At 32.2% G+C, this 14342-nt stretch overlaps 1 long non-coding RNA gene across 2 annotated transcripts; it reads left to right on the forward strand.

The window, feature by feature from the left end:
• The first annotated feature begins 505 nt into the window (after window positions 1–505).
• LOC114273976 (uncharacterized) lies at window positions 506–4498 on the forward strand. Of its 2 annotated transcripts, none has more exons than XR_014366112.1 (5): window positions 506–799; window positions 890–964; window positions 2678–3933; window positions 4022–4106; window positions 4203–4498. It is a non-coding gene; the product is annotated as an uncharacterized LOC114273976 (long non-coding RNA). The 2 variants fall into 2 exon arrangements; XR_014366113.1 differs by having other exon boundaries at window positions 3424–3933.
• The last annotated feature ends 9844 nt before the right edge of the window (window positions 4499–14342 follow it).

A 14342-nucleotide genomic window follows, 5' to 3' on the forward strand; every position in this document is an offset into this window, starting at 1 on the left:
TTATTTTGTGGTAAGGGTCAAACCTTAATTTTTTTATTTTTTTGTAATTTCTTTATTTTTTTTTAAAACAAAAATATCCATTCATATGATTACTAATAATTGTTTTTATAAAAATAATTTTCTTAACATGTCCAATAAAATGAAGAATTCAAATTATTAAAATAAGTCGAAAGTGGAGTCGGGCAGAACACTCATTAGAAGAGTGACCACTCATTTAGATACGTCTTTCGAAAGAGTAATACTACCATTGAGGGATGGCAATTTGAACTCGAGCCGATGGTGACCCGCCTCCCGTCCCTGATTAGAACAGGTTTTTTTCAAAAAATACTCCCGACGGGCCGGGAGTGTTATTCGAAATTGAATCCCCGATAAATTTTGGGCCAAGGACGGTGATATATTCCCTAGCCTCGGCCACCGGCCCAAGCCACGTCCCAGTTTTCCCGACATAAAATTACTATTATACCCTCCATATATATATATATATATATAAAGCAAACCAAACCCTAAAACACAACTCACACAACTCCCTCACACACTCACACTCACACCGCCTCTCATCTCTCTCTCTAAAAGCCTCTCATCACCGCCGATCTCACTCCCTCCGCCGTCCTCCTCTCCCTCCTCCTCAACTGTCCTCCTTTCCCTTCTCTCATCACCGCCGATTTCCCTCATCCTCTGCTGTTTTTGGCGAGAGAGAACTGTGGTTAGGGTTTCTGATCTCAGCCACAACAAGTACTCAGATCTGCAATGAGCGAGGCCATAACAAGGCGTCGCTGCTGGTGAACAAGATATCTCCAAAGTAATCAATTTATTTCCCCAAATACCCATCTCTAAAATCTCATCTTTTATGCTTATGTCTATTGTTTGTTTGTTTTTTTTTTTTACTCAGTTGAGTTCGATGCCCTAGACAACAGACGTCTCCAACCTCAAACCAGTCATTCGTTCCATTTCCATCCCCCATTAGGTAAATTTCTCAATTTTCAATTTGGAAATTTGTACAAAAATATTTTTGGATTTTTTTTGGAATCACTGGTGAGTATAAACAGTGGATGTGTTTCTGTGTGTTGATTGGAATCACTGATTATTAATCACTAATTTCTCAATTTTTTTTCTTATCTTTTTTTTTTTTCATTTTGTCATGGATACACATAAACTGAGTCCCAAAATGTGTGATGATAATCTAGGGTATGGATGTGTGTTGATAATCTCAATGTGTGTTGATATGGATGTGTGTTGATAATCTCTATTTGGTTCCCAAAATGAAGAATCTTGAATCCATTATTTATTTATTTTTTTCATTTTGTCAAGGATACACATAAACTGAGTCCAATTCAGAAGAGATACAGTTTAATTTCACTAGTCTCTGCCACTGTTCTTCTAAAGTTTTGATTTTTAGGATGTGTTTGGATCATGGATTTAGTATCTGCCACTGTTCTTCTACTGTTTTTACTTATCATTTTAGTACTACTAGCTTTCAAGTTGTGTTTGTTTCATTGGACTAGATTACATGAGAGACTATTAAGCTTGGGATTAATAATTCTGGAATTACACAATCTTATCCTATTTCACGTTTGTTTGGAATCACTGATTAGTATAAACAATGGATATGTTTGGAATCACTAATGCTACCTCTGTTTATTTATTTCATGTTATTTTTATAAAGGTAAAAAATGTCAGATGTTAACTCTCAAGTACCAGTTGAGAGCAAGGCCTCAAAACAATCATCACCAGCTACCAACTCACCGTCTCCCCTCTTTAATCAAAATGTAATTGATTTAGAAGAAGAGTCTAATACTTGTGGAGGAACTAAAAGAAAACCTAGTGTTGTGTGGGAACACTTTAAGAAATAACAAGTCAATGGGGTGTGGAAGGCAATATGTAATTATTGTAATAAGCATATTGGAGGTGATTCAAAAAATGGAACTAGACATTTGCATGATCACTATAAGGCCATGTTTGTTTGGGCGGACTGGATTAGCATTCCCATGACTAATAGTCCTAAGACTACGAATCCGTTGGATTATGTATCCTATCTTAACTAATAGTCAAGTTTAAAATAATTAATCTGTACTTCAATTGTTTAACCAAATATCGGATTAATAATTTTATTAGACTATTAGTCCAATCCCAAGCTCATGTCTACCCAAACAAACATGGCCTAAGAGTTATACTAAGAAAAAAGTGATGGACATGAGGCAAAAAGTTTTAACTAAAAACTTTAATAGAGAGAGTCTAAAAATGAATTCTTATATTTTTGGTCAAGATTTTGCTAGGAAAGAGTTGTCACATGCCACAATATTGCATGACTATCTCCTCTGTATCGTAGATTATGTTGGTTTTAAACGATATTTAGCGGCACTCCAACCATTGTTTAAGTACCTTCTCGAAATATGATAAAGAGTGATATTTTAAAGATTTATGATGCTGAGAGGGTGAAGATATTGAGTTTGGTGGAGAATAATAAAAGTAGGGTGGAAATCACAACTAATATATGGACTGCTAGTAATCAAAAGAAAGGATTCATGGTTGTCACAACACACTTTATTGATGATTCATGTACATTGCAATGTCGCATTTTAAGGCATATATTTGTAAATGTGCAAATCATTTAAAAGTTATACCTTATTCCGTTCAATTTGCATGTTATTAATAATTGTTCGTGAATATTGTATTTTAGGTTCATTTATGTTCCATGTCCACAAACAAAAGAAGTTCTTTGTGATACTTTGCATGATTGTATGATGGATTGGAATATTGACAGAAAAATCTTTACTGTTACTGTTGATAATTGCTCCACAAATGATGCCATGATTACCATGTTGATGGATAAGTTGAGTAATCCATCACTTTTGTTGAGTGATACTTTGTTTCATATGCGTTGTTGTACGCATATTTTGTATTTGATTGTCAAAGATGGACTGAATGTCATTCGAGTGGGTATAGAGAAAATTTGGGAGAGTGTAGCTTATTGGACAGCAACACCTAAAAGACAAGAAAAATTTGAAGAAACAGTCAATCAATTGCGTAATCCACATACTAAGAAATTAGGACTTGATTGTGCAACTAGGTGGAATTTAACATACTTGATGCTTGAAACTACCTTATTTTATAAGAATGTCTTTTCTCGGTTGAAAAATAGAGAGCCCCAATATAAGACCGTACCAAGTGAGGAAGAATGGGAGTTTGCTAGAGAGATTAGTGGGAGGTTTAAGATATTTTTTTCTATTAGAGAGTTATTTTCTGGTACTAAGTATCTCACAGCCAATGTTTGTTTCCCAGCTTTATGTGAGATTAGACTGACACTATCTCAATGGCTCTCTTGTGAAATTGAAGTGATTAGAACAATGGTATAAAAAATGGTGGAAAAAATTGATAAATATTGATACATGGTGTTATTGGAGTTGCTGTTGTACTTGATCCTAGGTACAAGACGAGTGTATTCGAGTTTTGTTTTGAAAAACTTTATGGAGACAAAGCTGAAGAGGAAATTGATACAGTTTGTCAAATTTGTTATGATTTGTTGCACGAGTATCAGAATCGAGTTGGTATGGAGATCGATGTTGTTAGTGAATCTTCTATCCATCTAGAAATTGTTTGAGAGACCCTTTCAGAGTATGATATGTTTACTAGTAGAAAGAGAAGTAAAAAAATTAAGAATGTATGATCAAGGTTGACCATTATCTAGAAGATGATGTTTTGCCAAGAACTTCAGGTTTTGATGTTTTGAATTGGTGGAAAGCCAATGGACCAAAGTATCCGACCTTACAGGCAATAGCTAGGGATATTTTAGCTATTCTTGTATCCACCGTTGCTTTTGAGTCAGCATTTAGCACTAGTGGAAGGTTGGCGAGTCCACATCGTAGTGGACTTCATCAATCACATTAGAAGTATTAATGTGTGCACAAAGTTGGTTGTGGGCTGCAGAGATGAAAGGTACTCAAGTAAATTTACATATTATTATTTCAATTTTATATTACCATGGAATAATTTCAATACTTAATTTATATTCTTTACTTCTTAGGAAATTCAACATTGGAATCAGTGGGCTATACGACTATATATGATGATGATGAGTTTGACTTGGATGACTCATGTGGCACTTTTGTGTAAGTTGCCATCCATCTTTTTTTTGTTTTAATTGTTAACATTTTTTACATCTTATTATTAGTCTTGATTTTTTTTCCCCTTTTGTTATTTAACAGGAATTCAAGTTGAAGGAGACGATGACAGTTGTGGTTATATCAGATTTTTGGAGAAACAATGTTGTTTTATTGTTGTCATATTGATGTTATATGTTTTATTTGAACAACTATTGTTTCATGTTGTAATAGACTAATGGTACTATTTTTATTTTTTTTTGGGTTTTTGGTTAGACATTTGATATATTATGTTGCATGGATTATTTTGAGGGATTTATTGGTTGTGGGTTGAGAGATGAGAGTTCTATATTGTTTAAGTGTTTTTTTGGTTATTTCTCCAATATTTTCTTTTGTGCTCAGTCACAGGTCTTATGCTATTGGTTGTGCTGTTAATTGCCCTATATATGTTGCATGAATCATTGATTCTTTTGTTATAGGTCTTATGCTATTATGTTGCTCATGTCTGGGTTGACTGTGAGATTACCCTTTGTGCTGTTGCTACTCTATCTTATGCTGTTATGCTGCATATTTGTTTGAATGTTTATGTTTAGACATTGTTGCATTATGCTTTTATATATATTATTTTTATTTTCCTCTAATAAATAAATAAATAAAATGAGATATGTAAAATTCAAAAAAAAAAAATGGTTGGGGATTTTTTGGAGTCGGGGAAACCCGATCCCCATTAGGGCGGGGTCGGGGAGGGGGGTGATGGGATCCCCGACGGGGATCGGGGGCAGGGATAGGGATTTTTTTAGCTTCGGGAATCGGAAACGGAGAGTGTAATCCTCGGCCCGCTGCCATTTAACTTAGAAATTATTCAAAATCTTTATTTTATAATTTAAATTTATTCTTTATATGAATTTTATACTACATAAATTTAATTCCCATTATGTAACCATCCAAGTCTGGGTTTGGGTCCAAGTCCAAGTCCTTGTCCTTAGAGTTTTTTTTGAAATATCTCATTGGACTATATCTTTTAATAAATTGAATTGGCTTTGGGTCCGTTTGTTTTCAGAGGTAAAATAGAGATGATCGATAGTGAGGGAATTGATAGTGAGAGGATTGTTAGTGAGCGGATTAGTAGGATTGTGTTTGTTTTGATGATAGTTGTTAGTGTGGAGATTGTTAAATTATTTTTATATAAAATAATAAAACAAAAATAAAACTATGATTTTTACTTAACAAAAAATACAAAAACATTAAAAATTAATGTTCAAAAAAAAATTCCCAACAAGCTAAAAAAAATAAAAAAATGTTGTTGACCGGTTGATCGGCTGATCGGCCGGTCGTCTGGGCCGATGATTGGTAACATCCTAAGCCAAATGGACTATTTTTTAATACTATCTCCTCACCCAAACTACCAATCTGGATCATTGAGGCCTTTCATAGTCTGAAAGGGACTACCAATCCATACCTCCATTTCCAAAACAAACATAGAGTTGCTTCACTGTTTATTCTTCACAGTCCACTCCGGACTTGATGGAGGAAAACAAACGAGCCTTATTTCATAATGAATTTAATTGTTAAATTAATACATACATTCAATGTGTGATGCAACCATTCAGCGGCAATTATTGGGGGTTGGATAGTTAGGTGGTAATTTTTAATTTTATCTAAAAGTTAAAAAGTCACTATAAATTGACATATTATTCTTTTTATTTATTTATTTATTTATACATATTTTTTCATAAAAAGTCAAAAAGTTACTAAAATCCCAAATGAGGCCGATTAAATTTAGAAAACTCAAACTTCTTCCACTATTATACTAAGAGTTAAACTTCTCTCAACTTTATATCTCAACTCAAGAGAATTTAATGGGTTTGTAGGGTTCATTATACATTATATTTTGATAATTCAAATTGTTCATATTGTAAAATTTTTCATATATATATATATATATCATTCATAAAAAAAATTAGATTAGTTCGATAATCATAATCTTTTTATTTTATATTGTTTGTTTCCAAAAAAAAAAAAAAAGAATCGTCTATATTTGTTGTTACATTTTTTCAAAGACAGATGCGAGAAGAAGAAAAAGGATTACGATTATTAGATCGATCTAATTTTTTTCATTAATGATATACACTAAAAGTCTCACAAAATGAATAATTTGAATAATTGAAATGAGACCCGTGATGCATACCACGAACCCTTCAAATTCTCTGAAATTAAGATGTGAACTTACGAGAAGTTTAACCGTTATACTAATATATTGATTCTTAAACACCGCTATAACAAATAAGAGTCTTAAGAACTAAATTTTTTTTGTCCCAAACGTGAATTTTGTTGCAAAAAATATACGGAGTTCAATTTCTGTCGTCGTGAGAATAGTCGTTAAAAAGTCATCTCAAAATGTTAAAAAATAAAAAAATAAAAAAATTGTGATAAAAAATTTAAAAATGTAGCAAATAAATGTATTTTAGGGGGAAAAATAATTTAGTTAAAAAAGGTTTTTTTTTTTTTAGACAAAAAATTTGGTCCCAGAATTATAGTAATTTATCACTAAATGTCCAATTTCGTCTAAAAAAAATAATAATGACACTTTGATAATAAAAAATATTTCGTCCCAAAAAAGTAATCTTATTCTTAAATTTGTATCTTTAAAATCTTAATTTGTTGGAGTGAGTATACAAATTAGAAACCCTTTAGCACAGCAGTGACCCTTAATCCAGCATTGTTGTGCCTCAATTTAAAGTGTATTATGGGTTTATTTTTACGATATGAACCGGTCATTTTGTAGGGTTTGTTGAGTACTTCGTGCTTACCAAAAATCATATTAATCGGATATTAATAACTATATGATCAATAATCAAAAACATAAATAATAAGTTTTTCTTTTGAAAAATAGCATAAAAATAATGCAATTCGATTATATAGTTATTGATATCCAATTAATATAATTTTTGATAAGTACGAAGTACTTAACAAATCTTACAAAATGAACAATTCGAATTATAAAAATAAGATCATAATACACCTCAAATTGAGGTATAACAGTCACTACCGTACGTTTAGTACCGCAATGACCATTAATCCACCAAAAGTAGCTTATCTACATAAATGCGAGAAGTTTCTAGCATCACTATTTGTAAAACAATAATTTTAAAATGTTGTCAACAAAGTCAGCCAAAAATTTGTTTAATATCTCATCCGTATTAAATTTGTTGTCTAATAATAAGCATTATTTATGATTGATTGGAATTCAAATGGACTTCAATATGCAAAGTCACACTGGCTATTTATTGCAAGATAATTGAAGGGGAAATATCACACGATATTTACAAAAAATAATTGCTCATCAGTAATAAATTTTATAAATATTAATAATTATAATTATAATTTTTTTCATAAATTCATAATTATTTTCTCAAACTATCCTGATTTGCAATTTCCTCATAATTGAATTGGGCTATATATACGGTGATCATTCATTTTCACAGATTCATATCTTTCTTCTCTCTTCATGTCCATGAAGAGCCTGTACATTGCTTTCTTTCTGGGAGCTCTAGTAGTGCATTCATGCATGTTTGGGTTAGCCATTTATTCCTCAAACTACACTGATCAATTATCACTCCTTGCCTTCAAGTCCTCAATTGACCACGATCCAAATAATGTGTCAACTAACTAGACAAAAGAAACCAATTTCTATAATTGGGCAGGGGTCTTATGTAGCCGACGTAGGCAAAGAGTCACAAGTTTGCGCCCTGGCAACATGGGTCTCCGAGGCACCATATCTCCTCATATTGGAAACCTTCCCTTCCTCCAAGTGCTCGATATTCGCAACAATAGCTTTAATGGTCATCTCACAAATGAATTTGAACGTTTGCGTCGTTTGATAATACTCATAGTACAATTCAACACGTTGGAAGGAAGCATCCCTGTGGAATTACACCGGTGTCAGAATCTTCAAGTTATATCTCTTGCAGCTAATAATTTTAGTGGCAACATACCAAAAGAGTTGAGTACGCTACCCTTTTTGCGTACTCTTTTTCTCGGGCGAAACAACCTACAAGGTACCATTCCACCTTTCTTTGGCAACACTATTAGCTTAGAATGGTTTGGAGTAGAATTTAACAACATTTATGGAAACATTCCAATTGAACTATCACTACTTCCAAATCTAAATGGATTATACTGTCAAGCCAATCAGCTCACGGGTTCAATACCTTGTGCAATTTTTAACAAGTCTTCAATGATTGAAATCAACTTGAATCTTAATGCCCTTTCTGGAAATCATCCAACTACTACAGGGCTATGGCTTCCTAATCTTGAAATCCTTGGCTTACAAGTCAATCGATTAGTTGGAGCAATCCCTTTATATTTGTCCAATTCTTCTAAGCTTACTTGGTTATTTCTAGCTGCTAACTTATTTACTGGATCAATACCCAAAAGTTTAGGCGATCTAAAACTCATTGAAAGGCTGAACTTGGATGAGAATCAAGTGACAACTGAACCAGGAAGTACCCAACTTAGTTTTCTCACAGCTTTGACAAACTGCACTTCCTTGCAAAAATTGTTGGCCGGACAAAATAAATTTAGTGGCACAATACCCAATTCTATTGGGAATTTTTCGATGTCCTTGCAAGTGCTTGATGTATCCGAATGCCAATTAATTGGTCAAATTCCTAAAGAGATTGGTTCATTGAGAAATTTGAATGAACTTTCGTTAGCAGGAAGCAATCTGAATGGGAACATCCCTTCAACTATTGGAGGAATAGAGACACTTCAAAGATTACATTTGAGTGCTAACAACTTTCACGGATCAATTCCAAGTGAGATTTGCCTTTTGAGAAACTTGGGACAAAATTTATCTCCAGGAGAATAAGCTTTCTGGATCGATTCCGAGTTGCATAACAAAGCTTAGTAGTTTGCAAGTGATGGACATTAGTTCCAATAAACTGACATTAATACCATCGAGTTTATGGAACCTTGAAAATCTGAGGCTCTTGAATTTATCATTCAATTCATTAAATGGAAGCCTAGATCCACACAAAGCCCTTAAAGTATTGGAAAGCATGGATTTATCTTGGAATCTCGGGAAACATTCCAAGAATTATTGGGTCCTTCCAAAGCCTAACTTCTCTAAACCTGTCAAGGAATTCATTCTCAGGACCCATTCCAAACTCAATAGGAAATTTGATAACATTAGATTTCTTGGATCTTTCTCTCAACAATTTGTCTGGACCAATACCCAAGTCTATCAAGGCACTTTCACATCTTGAATTCTTAAATTTATCTTGCAATAAGCTATCAGGGGAGATTCCAAGTAAAGGACCATTCACAAGTCTCACAGCACTTTCTTTCATAGAGAAGGAAGAACTTTGTGGCAACTCGATTTTGCAAGTACGACCTTGCGCAAACCAAAGTTCCCAAAGGTTGAGGACAAAAGATGTTCTGCTTCGATACATTGTTCCCGCCGTTGCAATGCTAGTAATATTTTCTTCTCTTCTATGGATTATGAAAAGGCATCGCAGAAAGAATGTTTGTAGTCAGCATTCAAATGATTTATGTGCAAAAATAGAGCACAAAAAGATATCATATCAGGAGCTCCAGAGAGCAACAACTGACTTTTGTGAAGGCAACTTGCTTGGAGAAGGAAGCTATGGTTCTGTATACCAACGCGCCATAGAAATCTTGTTAGAGTCGTAACTACATGATCAATCCTTGAGTTAAGAGCTTTGGTTTTGCAATACATGTCTAACGGAAGCCTTGATAAGTGGTTATATTCTCATAACTATTGTCTTAATCTCTTTCAAAGGGTGAGTATCATGATTGATGTGGCATTAGCTTTGGAATATCTCCATGATGGTCAATCAGAGCCTGTGGTTCACTGTGATTTGAAACCTAGCAATGTCCTTCTAGACGAAGATATGATTGCATATGTTGCTGACTTTGGTATTGCAAAAATTTTAGCCGAAACCAAGACTGCAACAGAAACCAACACTTTAGGCACACTTGGCTACATTGCACCGGGTAAATGTTTTATTCACTTATATTTTACTTTTCCTTCGGTATATACATGTAGAAATGTTTCTTTAAAAAAATTTGACAGAGTATGGCTCTGAAGGAAGAGTGTCGACAACCGGTGATATATATAGTTATGGGATAATGCTTTTGGAGACATTTACAAGAAAGAAACCAACGGAGGAAATGTTCACCGACGAGAGGAGTTTAAGGCAATGGGTGAGCACATGGCTTCCTGATGAAGTTATGGAAGTAGTGGATAGTGGATTATTGAGGACACAAAATGAAGGAGACATGGTTGCTACCCAAAGCAATCTTATTACTATTTTGGAGTTGGGTTTGGAGTGTAGCACAGAATTAGTGGCAGAGAGAATTCAAATTAAAGAAGTACTTGGCAAGTTGAACAAGATCAAAAGGCAACTCCTTCAAAACCAAAGTGTTTGACAGGTGTGTTTTTGGCTGCACACAGGTGTCTCTATGTATGTGTCATCTTCTGAAGCACTTAGTTTGGTTAGTGCTTTGTTTCAATTGTTCTATCTCACTCTTGTACCTAGGTTGGCATTTTCAAGGATCTTGTGATATTTGGCTCTTGGATCTCTCTATGTATGTGTATCACATATTTTTGCTGTAATGTCATACAAATTTGCTTTTGTCTCTTATTATATTAAGAATAACATAATCTTGACAATTCACCCAAAAAAAACATAATCTTAACAAATTTGCAATCACTTTGGAACCTCCCAAAATTAGTACAAAATCAGGACGCCCAAATATTTTCGACACTTACACATGACCCAAAATTAAATATTCATAGATTGGCTGAAAGACCCATACTGCAAATGTCCCCTCCCCCTCAAAAAAAAAAAATAAAAAATAAAAAATAAATAAATAAAGAAAGAAAGAAAGAAAGAAAACATCCCAGCAACTAAAGAAAGAAATGAGGTCCACTATCAATACATCAACAGCACTGCATAATACAATCTTGTCTGTCAGTTTGTGCTTTGCCCTTAAACAATATAGAGAAATCCCCTTAGAGCTATGGCGGTTAAATGAGACAATGTTATCAACTTGACTCATCAAAACATCATTTGAGGTTGGCTTGGTATGTAAATAAGTTGAGTTTATAGATAAGTTTCAACTCATTAAGTTTTTAAGGTAAATTTGATGAACAATCTATTGTGTGACTCGATAAACTTACATAGGCTATAAACAATCAAGCTATTCGAGCTCGACATGTGTTTGGCTCATTAAAAACTCACTTGAGATCAACTCATTAGATAAATAAGCCAGGCTTGAATATATTTTGGAGCTCGTTAAATGTTCAAGTCAAATTTAAACAACTTACTAATGTGCTTGACTCAACTCATTTTCAACTCTACTTGGAGCCCTATCCTTTCTTTAACTCAACTTTTTTGATTCTTGGTCAAGGCCGGCTTTGGGTACAAGCTGGGAAAGCCACCGCTTTGGGCCTCGGAAAATTAACTAAAAAAAAAGCCCAAAAATTCAATTATGATTTAAAACTAATTGATGTGGTGAATTGTTTGAAATTATTGATTGGTTATTTTCCAAATGTGTGGATTATATATAGAATATGATTAATTATACTACTTGCAGTTACTCTTTTCAAATTAAAGTTGATTAAATCTTACATTTACTCAACTATGCCAAATGAAAAATTAAATGAACTAGCAATTTTATCCATCAAAAATGATTTAGCTTATAAGTTGGATTGTGCGAACTAGGTTAGTAATTTTACCGTTAAAAATGCAAGAAGAATGATATTTAAGTGATTTTTGTTACATTTTGTTTACTTTTTATTTAATACTTCATTTTAGATTATTTTCGTCGTTTTTCTTATTGTAAACTTTAGTATATATTTAAGTAAATTTTAATAGACATATATACCGGAAGTAACCTTTTTACGAATATTGTCAAATACCCCAAAAAACAATTAGACACATTATTATTTTTTAAAAACAATATGCATAAAGGCCACCGTATTAAAAATTCCCTTTGGGTCCCGAAAAAGTCAGAGCCGACCTGTTCTTGGTCCTTCAAAGATTTTCATTTATGGTAAATAAAATATATTCCTTAGATTAAGATTTTTTATTTGAGATTTGTGACTTTCAGATTTTATTTTCTGATGTACGATTTGCCATTTGATCTTGTTTGTAATTCATATTTGACGATCAGATTTCATCTTGATTTTGAAGAATTTTGTTGTTGTTGTTGTTGTTGTTAAATAGATTTTTCTAAACTATGGAGTAACAAATCTAGATTTTATCTTTTTTTATTACTCTTCCATATTTTAGTCTATGTACCTGGATTTAGTAATCATATTCAACAAACTTTGTGTGGATACTAGAAAAAAAAAATGAGTACTTGTTTCATTAACAAATTTCATTCATTTATTATTATTATTTATTTATTATTTATTTATTTATTTATTTATTTATTTTTTGGTATGAGATATAAAAATAGGGATGTAAGAAAAACCTAAAAAACCGACTAAACCGATTGAACCAGACCAAACCGACTATATTTGGTCTGTTTTTTTAATAAGAATCGGTCTGTGCGGTTTTAAAATTTGAATTTTTTCGGTTTTCAGTTCGGTATCGATTTAAGCACCTTGTGCACCGATCTAAACCGAAGCCGACCGCTTTAATATATTGTATTTATAATATATATATATATATATATATAATCTAATAATCTAATAATATTAATAAGTATAATAAATTATTAACATTAATTAATTAACTTTATCATCTTTATAATTTAAGTTTGTAAACTCTTATTATATATAATTTTAACTCTAACTCATTATTCTTGAAACCTTAGTATTTTTAAACTTTTTTTATTTTTGTTAATTTAAGAATTAAAAAGTATGTATTAAATGGATGGATTTGATATGTTTAAAATGGTAGACAAATAATTAATTTCATATTTTTATATAGATTAATGATTATATTTAAAAGTGGCTCAAGTTTAAAAAATTCTAAACCGATTAAACTGCACAAAACCGAACCGTTTCAATTGGTTCGGTTTGATGTAAGAAACGGTCTGTATCGGTGTTCAAAATAATAAAACCGACATTATCAATTCGGTGTAATTTTTACCTAAATACATATCGTACTGAACCGATTACATCTCTATATAAAAGGCCCTAACTTGAAAATTCACTTTGGACTCGAAAAACTCGAGGACACTGTTCTTTTGAATTAGAGATAATATTTGTCTTATTTTCGGGTATTAGGAGATTAGGACAAAAAGTACACAATGTCACATTTTTGGGGTTAAAAAAAGCATAAAAAGACATTTAGACTATATAACTCAATAAGATAAAATGTCACATTTAGACTATAACCATTACACTTTTTTTTCTCACAAAAGTAAAAAAAGTCCAAAAACAAAAACCGAACGAGGCTAAAAAAGTTCCAATACAAAAAAGTTAGCTAGAGTAACTAATGCCAAACGAAGCTTTAAGGGGTTGTTTGGAATGACCTAAATAAGTGCACTTTTTATCTTTTTACGAAAAGATGTGTAGAAAAGTAGAAAGGTGATGTGATAAAAAAAAGATAAAAAAATAAAAAGATAAATTATTTGGGACTTCTCAAACTTGGCCTAAATATTCATTGGATCATGTACAGGGCTGGCCTTGAGGTTTGCCCCTATGCAAGAATATTGGATCTGTCCTTGATTATGATTCAACTTACAAGCATCGTCATGAGTTCAAACGATTGTTCTTAAGGATGCAATTGCCATTTATGTCACATGTTTTACAAGGAGCTTCAACCAGCAAGTGATTTATTTATTTTTAATCAATAAAAAAATAAAAAATTTATTGATGTAAAATAGAGCATGAGGAGTACATACACAATTAGGGTTGTGCAAAAATACCGTCTAACCCACTAAAATTATATTAATTCACACCGATCTATCTGTTAACCGCAGATTAAACTTTAAAATTTATAATTTGCTTTCGAAAAACCGCTCGGCTCTACTATAATTAACACATATATATTTTTAACTTTTAATAAAATATCAAAATAAAAATGAGTGTAAGAGAGATTTAAATATAAAATTTATTACAAATTAGTAATTATATATGAAAAATATTATATAAAATTAGTTTTTATATATAGAGAGAAAAATATTATACAAATTAGTGTTATATATTATTCAAATACTTGATAATTGCTTAAGAACATTAATTGTTCAATCAACTAGTGAACT

The sequence above is a fragment of the Camellia sinensis genome, chromosome 4, assembly GCF_055761805.1.
Source record: "Camellia sinensis isolate YWXY chromosome 4, ASM5576180v1, whole genome shotgun sequence".
NCBI classification, from domain to species: Eukaryota; Viridiplantae; Streptophyta; class Magnoliopsida; order Ericales; family Theaceae; genus Camellia; species Camellia sinensis.